The sequence below is a fragment of the Triticum dicoccoides genome, chromosome 7B (genome assembly GCF_002162155.2).
Source record: "Triticum dicoccoides isolate Atlit2015 ecotype Zavitan chromosome 7B, WEW_v2.0, whole genome shotgun sequence".
NCBI classification, from domain to species: Eukaryota; Viridiplantae; Streptophyta; class Magnoliopsida; order Poales; family Poaceae; genus Triticum; species Triticum dicoccoides.
The window spans coordinates 469,321,570-469,335,917 of record NC_041393.1 but is presented as its reverse complement, the minus strand read 5'-3'; positions in this window follow the sequence as shown (position 1 = coordinate 469,335,917).

Below are 14,348 nucleotides of genomic sequence, written 5' to 3'. Positions count from 1 at the left end.
TAGATTTCCTTCTTTGTAACCGACTCTGTGTAAACCCTAGACCCCTCCGGTGTCTATATGAACCAGAGGGTTTGGTCCGTATAGGGACGATCATAACAGTCATAATCATCATAGGCTAGCTCCTAGGGTTTAGCCTCTACGATCTCGTGGTAGATCAACTCTTGTAATACTCATATCATCAAGATCAATCAAGCAGGAAGTAGGGTTTTACCTCCATCGAGAGGGCCCGAACTTGGGTAAAACATCACGTCCCTTGCCTCCTATTACCATTAGCCTTAGACGCACAGATCGGGACCCCCTACCCGAGATCCGCCGGTTTTGGCACCGACAGAGGGAGAGGGCACTGTAGTCAAAACCCTCTCCTCGTCCTGCGAACCACCGCGCGCGTGGGCGAGGGAGAGGTGTAGTAAGCAAGCTTCTCCTCATTCGGCGAGTTGACGGGACACATCAAAGCAGTACTAGTACTAGTAGTAATCCTTACTGCGTCCTTTCCGATTAATATGGCTTAATTTGAAACGAGAAAAATACACTCGCGGTCAATGTATGTAACAATACGCTCTTTACAGTCACTATATATAGTTTTGCCGCGATTATACGATCACTAGCTCATCGTAGAGCACCGTATTGCACCCTATTGACCGGCCACATAGTCGACGTGGCACTTTGTTGACTGGTTAAATTGTCACCTGGTTTCTGGGTCCCACCTGTCAGTTGGCAGAGCAAAGAAATCAGTTAAACAAAACTTTACGCAGGCGCGACACGAGTCCAACCCTTGCGCGCGAACCGCCCTGGCTGTGTATGTGAGTGCATGCGCGTGTCCTCCCTCGGTCTTCCAACAAAGAGTGTACATCGGCTATAAAACAAAGAGTGTAGTACATGATGTACATCTACACTTCCAATGCATTTAGCCTTTAATCTTGATTGACTAATGCACCAACTTGTGTTGTAGGTATAGGCTACATGTCTATCCTTAATTACAGCATGCAACGGCCTTCATTTAATCTTCTTATCTCAATGGTCGCATGCACACATAAGTCTGCTACTTTTGGGCGTTAATTATGCCCTAGTCAATGTGTAAATCTCTAATTGTACAGTCTTTCACGGACGTATGGAGTAGGTTGAGCACTTGAGCGTGAGTGTGTCTGCTGTGTCGTGTGCTATGTGCCGCATGGGTGCGTGAGTGTTGTGTGCGTCCATGTGAACATGTGAGTGTTGCATGTTGCATGCATGCATGCATGCATGGGGTTACTCCCTCCCATTAACATGTTCATATTTCAAGCTTCCTCTGTTCCCTCCGTATGGTGATACTCCCTCTGTTCCCAAATAGTACGGAGTAAAAGCCTCCCTCTGTTCCCAAATACGGAGTATTTGTCTTTCTACAGATTTCAACAAGTGACTAGGTACAGAGCAAAACAAGTGAAGTGAGCGTAGAGGCATAGGGATACTGTAGAAAGGAAGTCCTCGCGATCCATTATTCCCCATCTCGGTCAGAGAGAACTATTCAACTAGTCTTCATAGTGAAGTGACAATACACGCTGCAGCAGATGGGACACGTAATTAATAAGCTGAACCAGCGTGTTGGTGTTACTAAATCAGCCTTACCCAGTACTACCATCATGTTTGCCAGTAGAGCATGCTTCCGCAAATATGCCTACGCACCTCTATCCTCCATTAACTGACATATGGGCCCTCTTGTGGTAGACCCACATGTCATCGGTGTAACTATTTACACTCCGAAGGACGGTATATCCTGGTAGTAGTACTAGTAGAATTGAGATTTAATGCACTTTCTTCCCCGTCTTCCCCTCTTCTTCCTCCTCTCTTCCCCATCGTTGGCCGCACACCATTTACCCCCGCTCACTGCTCACCCGCCCGCGCCACCTTCCTTGGTAGCTCACGCGTACCATATCCCCCCGCTCGCTGCTCGGCCACATGAGGAGAAGCTTCTTCGCTCGCCCGCCCGAATCCACTTCCCCACTGGCTCGCAGGCACCGAAAACTCCAATGGCAGAACCGACTGACACGCAGAGCCACGATTGGAATTCCCTCCCCGATGTTCTCTTGGAGCAGATCTATAGTCGTATGGACCTACTCAGCACCGTCTGTCTGGCCGCATGCTCGGTGTCCTTGTACCGTCTACTCGTCTGCAACCGACCGGCTCTTTTCAAGACACCCTGCTTGCTGACGCCCGATCCTCGCACGTGGCCCAGACACCGACTTGACGATCCTACGGAGGTTGCCGTGGTGCCCCTCGACATGCTACCACTACCCGCCCACATGTCCTTCATGCGCGACCACTACTGGGCGGCCATGAAGGCCAACTGGATCGTCCTCATCCACCACACCGGTAATCTGTGGTGTCTCGTGGATATCTACACCCAGCGAGAGATCACCCTTCCATCGTTGGATACCACCGCCATCTAGCCTCGCGGCCCGCCGGACACTCCTGCCTACTATGCACGAGACGTGTCAAGCTTTTGGCTCGACCTCTGTTTGCAGAAAGTTGTAATCTGTAAAGTGCCCACACCATCAGAAGACTACATGGATTACAAGCTCATTGCCTTGTTCAACATGGGATTAGTCTATCTGGAATCCGGTGGCCATACATGGTTATGGCTCATCATCAATCCTGTTGAGGCAACATTTCTGTCTGATGCTATAGTGCATGATGGCATCGTTTACGCGGTCGATGCACAGATTGGCTGCCTATACTGGTGGAATCTATCGTTGTGTAACTGTTCTATCTCATCTCATCTTTACCTTATGAATACGATTGCATGTTCATTTGTTACAAATTTAGAATGCATAGCATGTCTACAACCACATCATTGCTATATGTTCCTCTCATTTCCTAGATTTTTATGACCACACATGTTATTTTTAGAGTTGATATGAGAACAATTGGCATCTAATGATTGTTAGAATAAATATTCTGAGCATAACATCATGATTGCTATATGTTACTCTTGTTTACAAGATTTTTATAACAACGCATGTTATTGCTTAGAGTTGATATGAGAACAGTAGTAGTAAGTACTATGGTAGAATATGAGTAGGCATTGTCATAGCTGTTTTCCTCTCATTGTTACATGATGTTTGAACCATGACATATTGCTAGAATATGAAAGCCATTAGCTTATTTTTTAAACTTGGGGTATGATTATGACCACGGCATTGCAATTCTCTGTCTACGATATGTGTCACTGTTATAATAATGTTAATTCCACACATACTCTGAACATGATTGTTTATTTCTGTCCTTTTGGTCTCCAATTTGAATTGTTGCAGCAGACGCAAATGCGCTGGCCTTCATGATTCCAGGACCTGGAATCATACCAGCCGATGGGTGGTGGTTTATCGCTCGTTTAGCTGACGGCGGTCATTTGACGCTCATTCGCACGTACCAAATTGATCAAACCATTACATCAAACCACATGCAGTACAATGCATGGGGCATTCGTGACATTGATGGCTATGGCTGCTTCGTGTTCGAGAAAGATCCCAGCTTCGTTGGGCCAGGCGTATTCAACTGGAGGCAGGGTTACAGCCTTGGCAACCACTCCTTGTTCCTCGGGCTCAATTATCGGATCATCCAACCAATCATCAATCATATCACCGGCAATGATTACTGTGCTATGCAACTTCCATTCGCGAGGGGGGGGGGGGATGTGTTTACACATCATACCATGGGTTTCATGAATCACCATATCCAGAGATTCGTCGACATAGCTTGTTGCCAGATAATCTTCAGTGTGTGAAAGGCATCAAGCTTCCATGCGATTGATGGCTTTTGCAAACCCGACATGTGGCGATGTAGTTCATGCCAACAGCAAATATACACAACTTGATTTGTGCTTATATCTAGACTGAGCCATGTATTCTGCTGCTGTCGCACGACCCTCTTTTGTTGGATATTATGTACTGTTGTTAGTTTGAAGCACTCCTCTGGTTTGAAGGATAGATACCTTCCTGGGATCAAGTGCATCCTAACTCACCTGCGTAGGATGTACTGATAATGATGATGGAGATGCTGTGCAGAAGCCATATATATATATATATATATATCAGTTAGGATTCAAGTGCGTACTTGTTAGTTAAACCTATGTATAAATTGTGACACTAAATACGACTAGTAAGTAGTACAGTAGCAGTACTAGTATACGTCGGTCAAATTATTCATCATGTCAACACATTGAATTGATGTGACAACACGCTGCGCGTGAGGTGACACAAGAATCCCGGTGGCGTGTTCGGGTATTCTAGACTTCAGATTTGGAGTACCACTTATCTGTCGACATCTTTCATCATTCACTTAAAATAGTCGATTGATCATACATTGAGTACCATATAACTGGAATTACCGATGCAAGTCGAAGAAGGATTGGCCAGTGCTGCCGGCTGGCGTCGAGTTCGATCCCACGGATCAGGAGCTGGTCGAGCACCTTGAGGCCAAAGTGAGTGCTGACGGCGCAAGATTTCAGTCTCTCATAGATTTGTTCATACCAACCATCGACAGCGAGCATGGCATACGCTACACCCAACCTGAGAAACTTCCAGGTAAGACACCGATCGGCCGTCTACTTGCACAAACATATTCCTTTGTTTATAGCTCTATTTTTCTTTTTAGACGCAGACCTGGTGAAGCAATTACAATTTGACAGTTAATAAAAAGTGAAACAAGTGACTGCAACATGCCAATTACAACATGCCAAATGACAACTAGGTACACTAAAACCTGTATTCCACAATACTACAGGTATCACACTGAGTGGCCTAACGAAGCATTTCTTTCAGCGCAATTCCAGGGCGTTGAAAAGGGGCACGTGGATGCGTCACAAGATACAGTCGGAGTGCGGCATGCACGGGATGTGGCACAAGACCGGCAATACCTTGCCGGTGATGGTCAACGGCCGGCAGACAGGCAGCAAAAAGGTTCTGGTGCTGGACACCAACAAGAACTTCGACTAGCAGAGGACCAACTGGGTGATGCACCAGTACCACCTCGGGGACCTAGAGCAAGAGAAGGAGCGGGAGCTGGTCCTCTACAAGATTTTCTACCAGACGAACACTAGGGCCAGGAGTAAAAATATTATAAGTTAGTTTGGTATTGGTAGTTGTACTACCTTGTAGTCAGCAAGTTGGTATTGTTGTTAACGATCTTTTGGTATGAACTTGCATTTGCTTCCAACCATCATGCCGAGGGTTGACATGGATATAAAGCTGAATCATTTGTTTCGAAACGAATTTTCAGGCACCTGATTTTTATTTGATGCGTAGCATAAGCACCCGCCATTTGAATTCCCAGTTCTCCAATTTTTTCGAAACAAGTGCATGCACTTATTATCACGATAAAAAAACAGTATCCGTGTTGCATCCCAGTTATCAGTCTGTACTTGCAGAATTCTCTCATTTATTGAGCACGTATATTGTTTTTTCAGGTCGAGCAAGTTTCAACTGGGTTGTAGACTGCCCAGGGTTGGTTTTGTTTTTACAGGCCCAGCCCATGACGACAACGGGGCACAAAGATCCAGTAGGTATCTACTGGCCTCTGGCCCACCAGCGTAAGTTATATTTTGTCTTACAATATCCGCAGGCAGTTTTTTTACTGAATCAAACACACAGCCTAGTTCTATTTTCCTCTTGAAACACATGTCCTACATCCGTTTTCTAATCTCTACCTATAGTTCTACTAGTTCATATACATGTATCATTATATTGAAAACACATAAAATTCACTTTTCATATTTACATCCTTATTTTTGTTGTTTTTTCCCACCCAGCGCTGATTTTTTACCACTGGTTTTCCCTTAAACCGACTCAATTGTCCCACGTCTTATTTGCTTACAAAAACAAAATGATTTTTTGGCAAATCAATAAGTTCTTAAAAAAATGTTTATCATTTCGGGATTACAACAGTTCGGACTCCACCGAAATATGCAAAATAAGGTTGAACTTTTTGACCGTGGTCCTCGGCAGAAAATGGGCTGTAATAAATTACTTAAGAATTAGCAAATGGGCTGCAAATTATAAAAAATAGCAAATGGGCTTTATGTTGTCTGCCACATATTTGGAGGCTGACTTGTGGGCCTACTAAGTTCACGTGTACACAAGGTTTCTCAAAAAAGAAACTTAGTCAACAATCGACTCTACCAGCGTCAGACCGTTAGATGTCAATCTAACGGCAATCGTGCTTCTTCAGTCTCTGATCTTCCTGCCCCAGCCGCCCAAACTAGCACCGTCGGAACCACCTGCTCCCGCCTCCCGTGGTCGGCACTGCTGCCGGGCAGGCCTCACGGCCCCATCATACTCGCATCCCTGGCCAGTCTATCCCTCTACTCACCCACACCTCCTATTATTTTCCAGCGATGGCAGCCGAACCAGTTAACCCTCGTACTCTCCACCGTGTGGGCAGCCACTGTCGTGTCTTCCACGGCTCCGTGTCGTTCCCTTCGTAGGGCTCGCCGTCGTCCACTGCCCTGGTGCTCTCGGTGCGGCGTGGTCAATGATGTCCATCCAACGGCAGTAGTGCTTCTTCAACCTCTGGTCTTCTTGCCCCAGCCGCCCAAAGCAGCACCGGTCGTGCCGCATGCTCCTGCCTCATGTGGCCGGCTGTGCTGCCGCGGAGGCCTCATCGTCCCCATACTACTCCCACCGCTGGCCAGGCCATCCCTCCACTCACCCACTCCCCCTGTTATTCTGCAGCAACGACAGCCTCACACCGCAGCCGAACCAGTGAACCCTCGTACTCCTCTCCGTGTGGGCATCCACTGCCGTGTCTTCCCCGGCTCCGCGTCGTCCCCTTCCTAGGCCTCGCCGTCGTCCACCGCCGTGGTGCTCTCGGTGCAGCGTGGTCAATGTGGTCAACGACCAACTTCCATCGGAAGAGTACTGTACGTGGAGAGGCTGACAGCTGGGTCCACGGCAGCCGCAAGGAAGTGCCTCCTTATTACGCGCAAAATAATTATTCCTCCACCTGACAGCAGGGACCCACTCGATGGGCCACCAGTATTTCACGGAAAAAATGTTTCCCCCCTGACTGCTGGGACCCACCGGACGGGCCATCGTATTTCATGAAAAAAACGTTTGCCCCTGACTGCTGGGACCCATCGGACGGACCACTGTATTTCGCGAAAAAATGTTCCCCCCCCTCCCCCGCTGTCAGCTCGGACCCACCGGAAGTGCCTCCTTATTACGCACAGAAAAATGAATACTCCCCGTGCTAGCTGGAACCCACCATGGTGGGAGGCTGACTTGTGGGCCTACTAAGTTGACGGGGATGGAGGGCTTTGTCAACGTAGTCAATATGAACGATTCTATCTCTAGTGACTGTACGATGTCCATCCAACGGCCGTCGTGCTTCTTCAATCTCTCTTCCTGCTCCAGCCGCTCAAACAAGCGCCGGCGGGACTGCCTGCTCCCTCCTCCCCACAGTCGGTTGTGCTTCCGCGCAGGCCTCATCGCCCCACCGTACTCCCATCGCTGGCCTAGCCATCCCTCACCCACACCTGCTGTTATTCTCCGGTGAGGGCAGACGAACCACCGAGTCTTCCCTGCCTCCGTGTTGTTCCCTTCCTAGGCCTCGCCATCGTCCACCGCCCTGGTGCTCTCGGCGCGGCCTGGTCAACATGGTCAACAACCGACATGCATCTGAAGTGGACTGTACGTGGAGAGGCTGACAGCTGGGTCCACGGCCGCATGCAAGGAAATCCCTGCTTATTACGCGCAAAATAATGATTCCTCCACCTGACATTGGGGACCCACCGAAAGGGCCTCTATATTTCGCGAAAAAAACATTACCGCCGCTGACAGCTCGGACCCACTAGCTATATCTTTGCGCGCAAGGAAGTGCCTCCTTATTACGCACAAAAAAAATGAATACTCCCCTCGTTAGCTGGGACCCAGTATAGTGGTAGGCTAACTTGTGGGCCTACTAAGTTGACGGGGACAGAGGGCTTTGTCAACTTAGTCAATATGCACGATTCTAGCTCCAGTGATTGTACGATGTCCATCCAACGGTCGTAGTGCTTCTTCAACCTCTGGTCTTCTTGCTCCAACCGCCCAAACCAGCGCCGGTCGTGCCTCGTGCTCCTGCCTCCCATGGCCGGCTGCGATGCGGTGGAGGCCTCACCGCCCCCTACTACTCCCACCGCTGGCCAGGCCATCCCTCTACTCACCCACACCCCCTGTTATTCTGCGGCGACGGCAGCCTTGATGACCCACACGTGTAGGGGATCTATCGTAGTCCTTTCGATAAGTAAGAGTGTCGAACCCAATGAGGAGCAGAAGGAAATGATAAGCGGTTTTCAGTAAGGTTTTCTCTGCAAGCACTGAAATAGTAGGTGATAGATAGTTTTGTGATAGGACAAATAGTAACAAGCAAAAAGTAAATAAAGTGCAGCAAGGTGGCCCAATCCTTTATGTAGCAAAGGATAAGCCTGGACAAATTCTAATAATGAGGAAAGAGCTCCCGAGGACACATTGGGAATTATCGTTAAGCTAGTTTTCATCACGTTCATATGATTCGCGTTCAGTACTTTGATAATTTGATATGTGGGTGGACCGGCACTTGGGTACTGCCCTAACTTGGACAAGCATCCCACTTATGATTAACCCCTATTGCAAGCATCCACAACTACAAAAAGGAGTATTAAGGTAAACCTAACCACAACATTGGACATATGGGTCCATATCAACCCCTAACGAAGCAACGCATAAACTAGGGTTTAAGCTTCTGTCACTCTAGCAACCCATAATCTACTTATTACTTCCCTATGCCTTCCTCTAGGCCCAAATAATGGTGAAGTGTCATGTAGTCGACGTTCACATGACACCACTAGAGAAAAGACAACATACATCTCATCAAAATATCGAACGAATACCAAATTCACATGACTACTAATAGCAAGACTTCACCCATGTCCTCAGGAACAAACGTAACTACTCACAAAGCATATTCATGTTCATAATCAGAGGAGTAATAATATGCATAAAGGATCTGAACATATGATCTTCCACCAAGTAAACCAATTAGCATCAACTACAAGGAGTAATCAACACTACTAGCAACCCACAGGTACCAATTTGTGGTTTCGATACAAGATTGGATAAAGAGATGAACTAGGATTTTGACAGGAGATGGTGCTGGTGAAGATGTTGATGGAGATTGACCCCCTCCCGATGAGAGGATCATTGGTGATGACGTTGGTGATGATTTCCCCCTCCCAAAAGGAACTGTCCCTGGCAGAACAGCTCCGCCAGAGCCCTAGATTGATTCTGCCAAGGTTTCGCCTCGTGGCGGCAGAGTTTCGTCCCGTAAGCTTGCCCATGAATTTTTCCAGGGTAAAAGTGATGATATAACAGAAGATGGACGCCGGAGGCCCACCAGGGGGCCCAGGAGATAGGGGGCGCGCCCTATAGGGGGGGCGCCCCCTGTCTCCTGGATAGGGTGTGGGCCCCCTGGCCTATTTCTGTCGCTCATAAATTCTTAATAAATCCAAAAAGTGGTTTCGTGGAGTTTCAGGACTTTTGGAGTTGTGCAGAATAGGTTTCCAACATTTGCTCCTTTTCTAGCCAGAATTCCTGCTGCCGGCATCCCCCCTCTTCATGGTAAACCTTGTAAAATAAGAGAGAATAGCCATAAATATTGAGATATAAAGTGTAATGACACCCCATAATGCAATAAATATTGATATAAAAGCATGATGCAAAATGGACGTATCAACTCCCCCAAGCTTAGACCTCGCTTGTCCTCAAGCGGAAACCGAAATCGAAAAATATGTCCACATGTTTAGAGATAGAGGTGTCGATAAAAATAAAATACGGACATGAGGGCATCATGAACATTCTAATAACAACAACATATGTAGATTTTTTCATATGATTTCTTATGCTCAAGTAATAAGCAATTCACAATGTCAAGTATGGTTCATAAACTTCATTGGGAACTAACAAACTATAATCTCAGTCATTGAAGCAACTGCAATTTATCGTAACATCAGAAAGAGTCAATAATAGAGCTTTTCAACAAGCTCACATACTCAACTATCTCGTAGTCTCCCATAATTGCTAACACTCACGCAATACTTGTGGTTATAGAGTTTCAGCCAGACACTGAGAAAGATAGGGGCTTATTTTGCCTCCCAACGTATTCACCTTTAGGTGATGTCAACAATAATAGCCTATGCCAACTTACATCCAATTTGATATATGTATCATGATCTTTCAAACACGAGGAGCTTGCCAAAGGATAAAATGAAAAAGTGGAAAGGTGAGGATCACCTTGACTCAAGCATAAAGAAAAACATAAAATAAAAGATAGGCCCTTCGTAGAGGGAAGCAGTGGTTGTCATGCATGTTTAGGGTTGATGCACGAAATCTTAATGCAAAAGAACGTCACTTTATATTGCCCCTTGTATGTGGACCTTTATTATGCAATCCGTCGCTTTTATTACTTCCACAACAAGTTCGTACAAAGCTTATTTTCTCTGCACTAATAAGTCATACATATTTAGAGAGCAATTTTTATTGCTTGCACCGATGACAACTTACTTGAAGGATCTTACTCAATCCATAGGTAGGTATGGTGGACTCTCATGGCAAAACTGGGTTTGAGGATATTTGGAAGCACAAGTAGTATCTCTACTTGGTGCAAGGAATTTTGGCTAGCAAGAGTGGGAAAGGCAAGCTCAACATGTTTGGAAGGTCAATGACAATATACTTTAACTGAGATGTCGGGAAACATAAACCATTACGTTGTCTTCCTTGTCCAACATCAACTCTTTTAGCATGTCATACTTAATGAGTGCTTCACAATCATAAAAGATGACCAAGATAATATATCTATATGTGAACCCCTCTTTCCTTATCACTTCCTATTAATTGCAACGATGACCAAGGCTACGTTCATCAACTCTCAACAATTTTTATACCTCATACTTTCTATGTGTGAACTTATCACTATCCATAAGATCAATATGAACTCTTTTGTTCTTTCTACTTTCTCAAGACCATAGCAACATAGCAAAGCCCTTGACTCAACACTAATTTTTATTATAGATAGCACACGGACTCGCTTACATAAAGAGATCACAATGCAAAACTCAAAACTACTTGATATCAAAACTTCAATCTACTAGATCAAGATACTACTAAAAGGATCGAACTAAATAAAGCGGTAAAGATAGGAGTGTGATGGTGATACGATATCGGGGAACCTCCCCCAAGCTTGGCGGTTGCCAAGGGGAGTGCCCATACCCATGTAATTATTTCTTCGGAGGTGGTGAAGTGGGAATTGTTGCATTTTTCTTCTCTAGCTTATGTTTGAGGCTAAAATTTTCCTCCCTCGGATCTTCATTCTCGAGCTCAAGTTTCATCATCTTTTTGCATAGTGCTGCCTTGCTGTCCTGCAAAAAACATGGTGGGATAGATTGGACCTTAGGGAGGCTTGACTTTTTGAACTCCACATGCATATCACCAGGTTGAGGTAGTGGATCGTCCTCTTCATCGGAGCTTGTCTCCTCCTTCCTCTTTGGATCATAGTCTTCTTCTTCTTCTGTGGTCCAGCCATAATGTTCCACATCCCCATATACTTTTGGATTTGCAATAAAATCGTCCATGTAGCTTTCTCCTTCCGAATCTTGGGACGACATCTCGTTCCAAATCTGCAATAGGAACAGCTCGAAACGAAAACAGAGGATATTTGCGTGATACTGTGGTCAAAACCTTCGGGAGTATATATAATGAATTTTTACCGACCAAAATACGTAACATGCAAGAAAACGGAGTCCGGGAGGCACACGAGGTGCCCACGAGATAGGGGGCACGCCCTACAGGGGTGAGGACGCGCCCTCCTCTCTCGTGGGAGCCTTGTGTCCCTTTCGGACTACTTCTTTCTTCCTAAAATTCTTAAATAATCCAAAACTGATAAAAAATGCCATTAGAGTTGTTTTGGAGTCGGTATACTTACCGTACCACGTACCTATGCCTTTTTGGAGTCTGGAACATTCTGGAAAGTGTCTCTTATGTATTCCTCGGGGTTATGGTTTCAATAATATTAGTTTCAACATTGATAGGATTACCTAAAATATAATGCTTGATTCTTTGACCGTTAACCACCCTCGGATTTGTGCCTTCAAATTTGTTAATTTTTATAGCACCGGAACGATAGACCTCCTCGATAACGTAGGGACCTTCCCATTTTGAGAGAAGTTTTTCTGCAAAAAATCTTAAACGAGAGTTGAATAATAACACATAATCTCCTATGTTAAACAAACGCTTTTGTATCCTCTTATCATGCCAGCGTTTGAATTTTTCTTTGAAAAGCTTGGCATTCTCATATGCTTGGGTTCTCCATTCATCAAGTGAGCTAATATCAAACAACCTCTTCTCGCCGGCAAGTTTGAAGTCATAATTGAGCTCTTTAATAGCCCAATATGCTTTGTGTTCAAATTCAAGAGGTAAATGACATGCTTTTCCATAAACCATCTTATATGGAGACATACCCATAGGATTTTTGTATGCAGTTCTATAGGCCCATAATGCATCATCAAGTTTTTTGGACCAATTCTTTCTAGATCTATTCACAGTCTTTTGCAAAATTAATTTGAGCTCTTTATTGCTCAACTCTACTTGACCACTAGACTGCGGGTGATAAGGAGATGTGATTCTATGATTGACATCATACTTAGCAAGCATCTTACGGAAAGCACCATGAATAAAGTGTGAACCACCATCAGTCATAAGATATCTAGGGACTCCAAACCTCGGAAAAATAACTTCTTTAAGCATTTTAATAGAAGTGTTATGATCAGCACTACTAGTTGGAATAGCTTCTACCCACTTAGTAACGTAATCAACATCAACTAAAATATGTGTATAACCATTTGAGGCAGGAAAAGGTCCCATATAATCAAAGCCCCAAACATCAAATGGTTAAATAACAAGAGAATAATTCATAGGCATTTCTTGACGTCTACTAATGTTACCTATTATTTGACATTCATCACAAGATAAGACAAACTTACGAGCATCTTTGAAGAGAGTAGGCCAATAAAAACTAGATTGTAGTACCTTGTGTGCAGTTCTATCTCCCGCGTGGTGTCCTCCATAAGATTCAGAGTGACACTTGCATAGGATTTGTTCCTGTTCATGCTCAGGCACACAACGTCTAATAATACCATCTACTCCTTTATAAAGGTGTGGATCATCCCAGAAGTAATGTCTGAAATCATGGAAGAACATTTTCTTTTGCTCGTATGTGAAACTAGGCGGTATATATTTAGCAACAATGTAATTAGCATAATCAGCATACCAGGGAGCAGTACGAGAAGCATTGACAATCGCTAATTGTTTATCAGGAAAACTATCATTAATAGGCAGTGGGTCATCAAGAACATTCTCTAACCTAGACAAGTTGTCTACAACGGGGTTCTCAGCTCCCTTTCTATCAATAATATGCAAGTCAAATTCTTGGAGCAAGAGAACCCATCTAATGAGTCTAGGCTTAGCATCTTTCTTTTTCATGAGATATTTAATGGCAGCATGATCAGTATGAATAATAACTTTGGAATCAACAATATAAGGTCTAAACTTATCACATGCAAACACAACTGCTAAGAATTCTTTTTCAGTAGTAGCATAATTTCTCTGGGCAGTATCAAGAGTCTTACTAGCATACTAGATAACATTCAATTTCTTACCGACTCTTTGCCCTAAAACAGCACCTACAGCATAATCGCTAGCATCGCACATAATTTCAAAAGGTAAATTCCAATCAGGTGGCTGAACAATAGGTGCAGTGATCAAAGCTTTCTTAAGTGTTTCAAATGCTTCTACACAATCATCATCAAAGACAAAAGGAATATCTTTTTGGAATAAATTAGTCAGAGGCCTAGAGATTTTAGAAAAGTCCTTAATAAACCACCTATAAAAGCCGGCATGACCAAGAAAACTTCTTATACCTTTTATGTCCTTGGGACATGGCATTTTTTTAATAGCATCAACTTTGGCTTTATCAACTTCAATACCTCTCTCGGAGATCTTGTGCCCCAAGACAATGCCTTCATTAACTATAAAGTGACACTTTTCCCAATTCAGGACGAGACTAGTGTCTTCGCATCTCTGCAAAACTCGATCAAGGTTGCTCAAACAATCATCAAAAGAGGATCCATAGAAGGATAAGTCATCCATGAATACCTCACAAATCTTTTCACAAAAATCAGAAAATATAGCCATCATGCATCTTTGAAAGGTAGCAGGTGCATTACATAAACCAAAAGGCATACGTCTATAAGCAAAAGTACCAAAAGGGCAAGTAAAAGTAGTTTTAGATTGATCCTGTGCGGACACAGG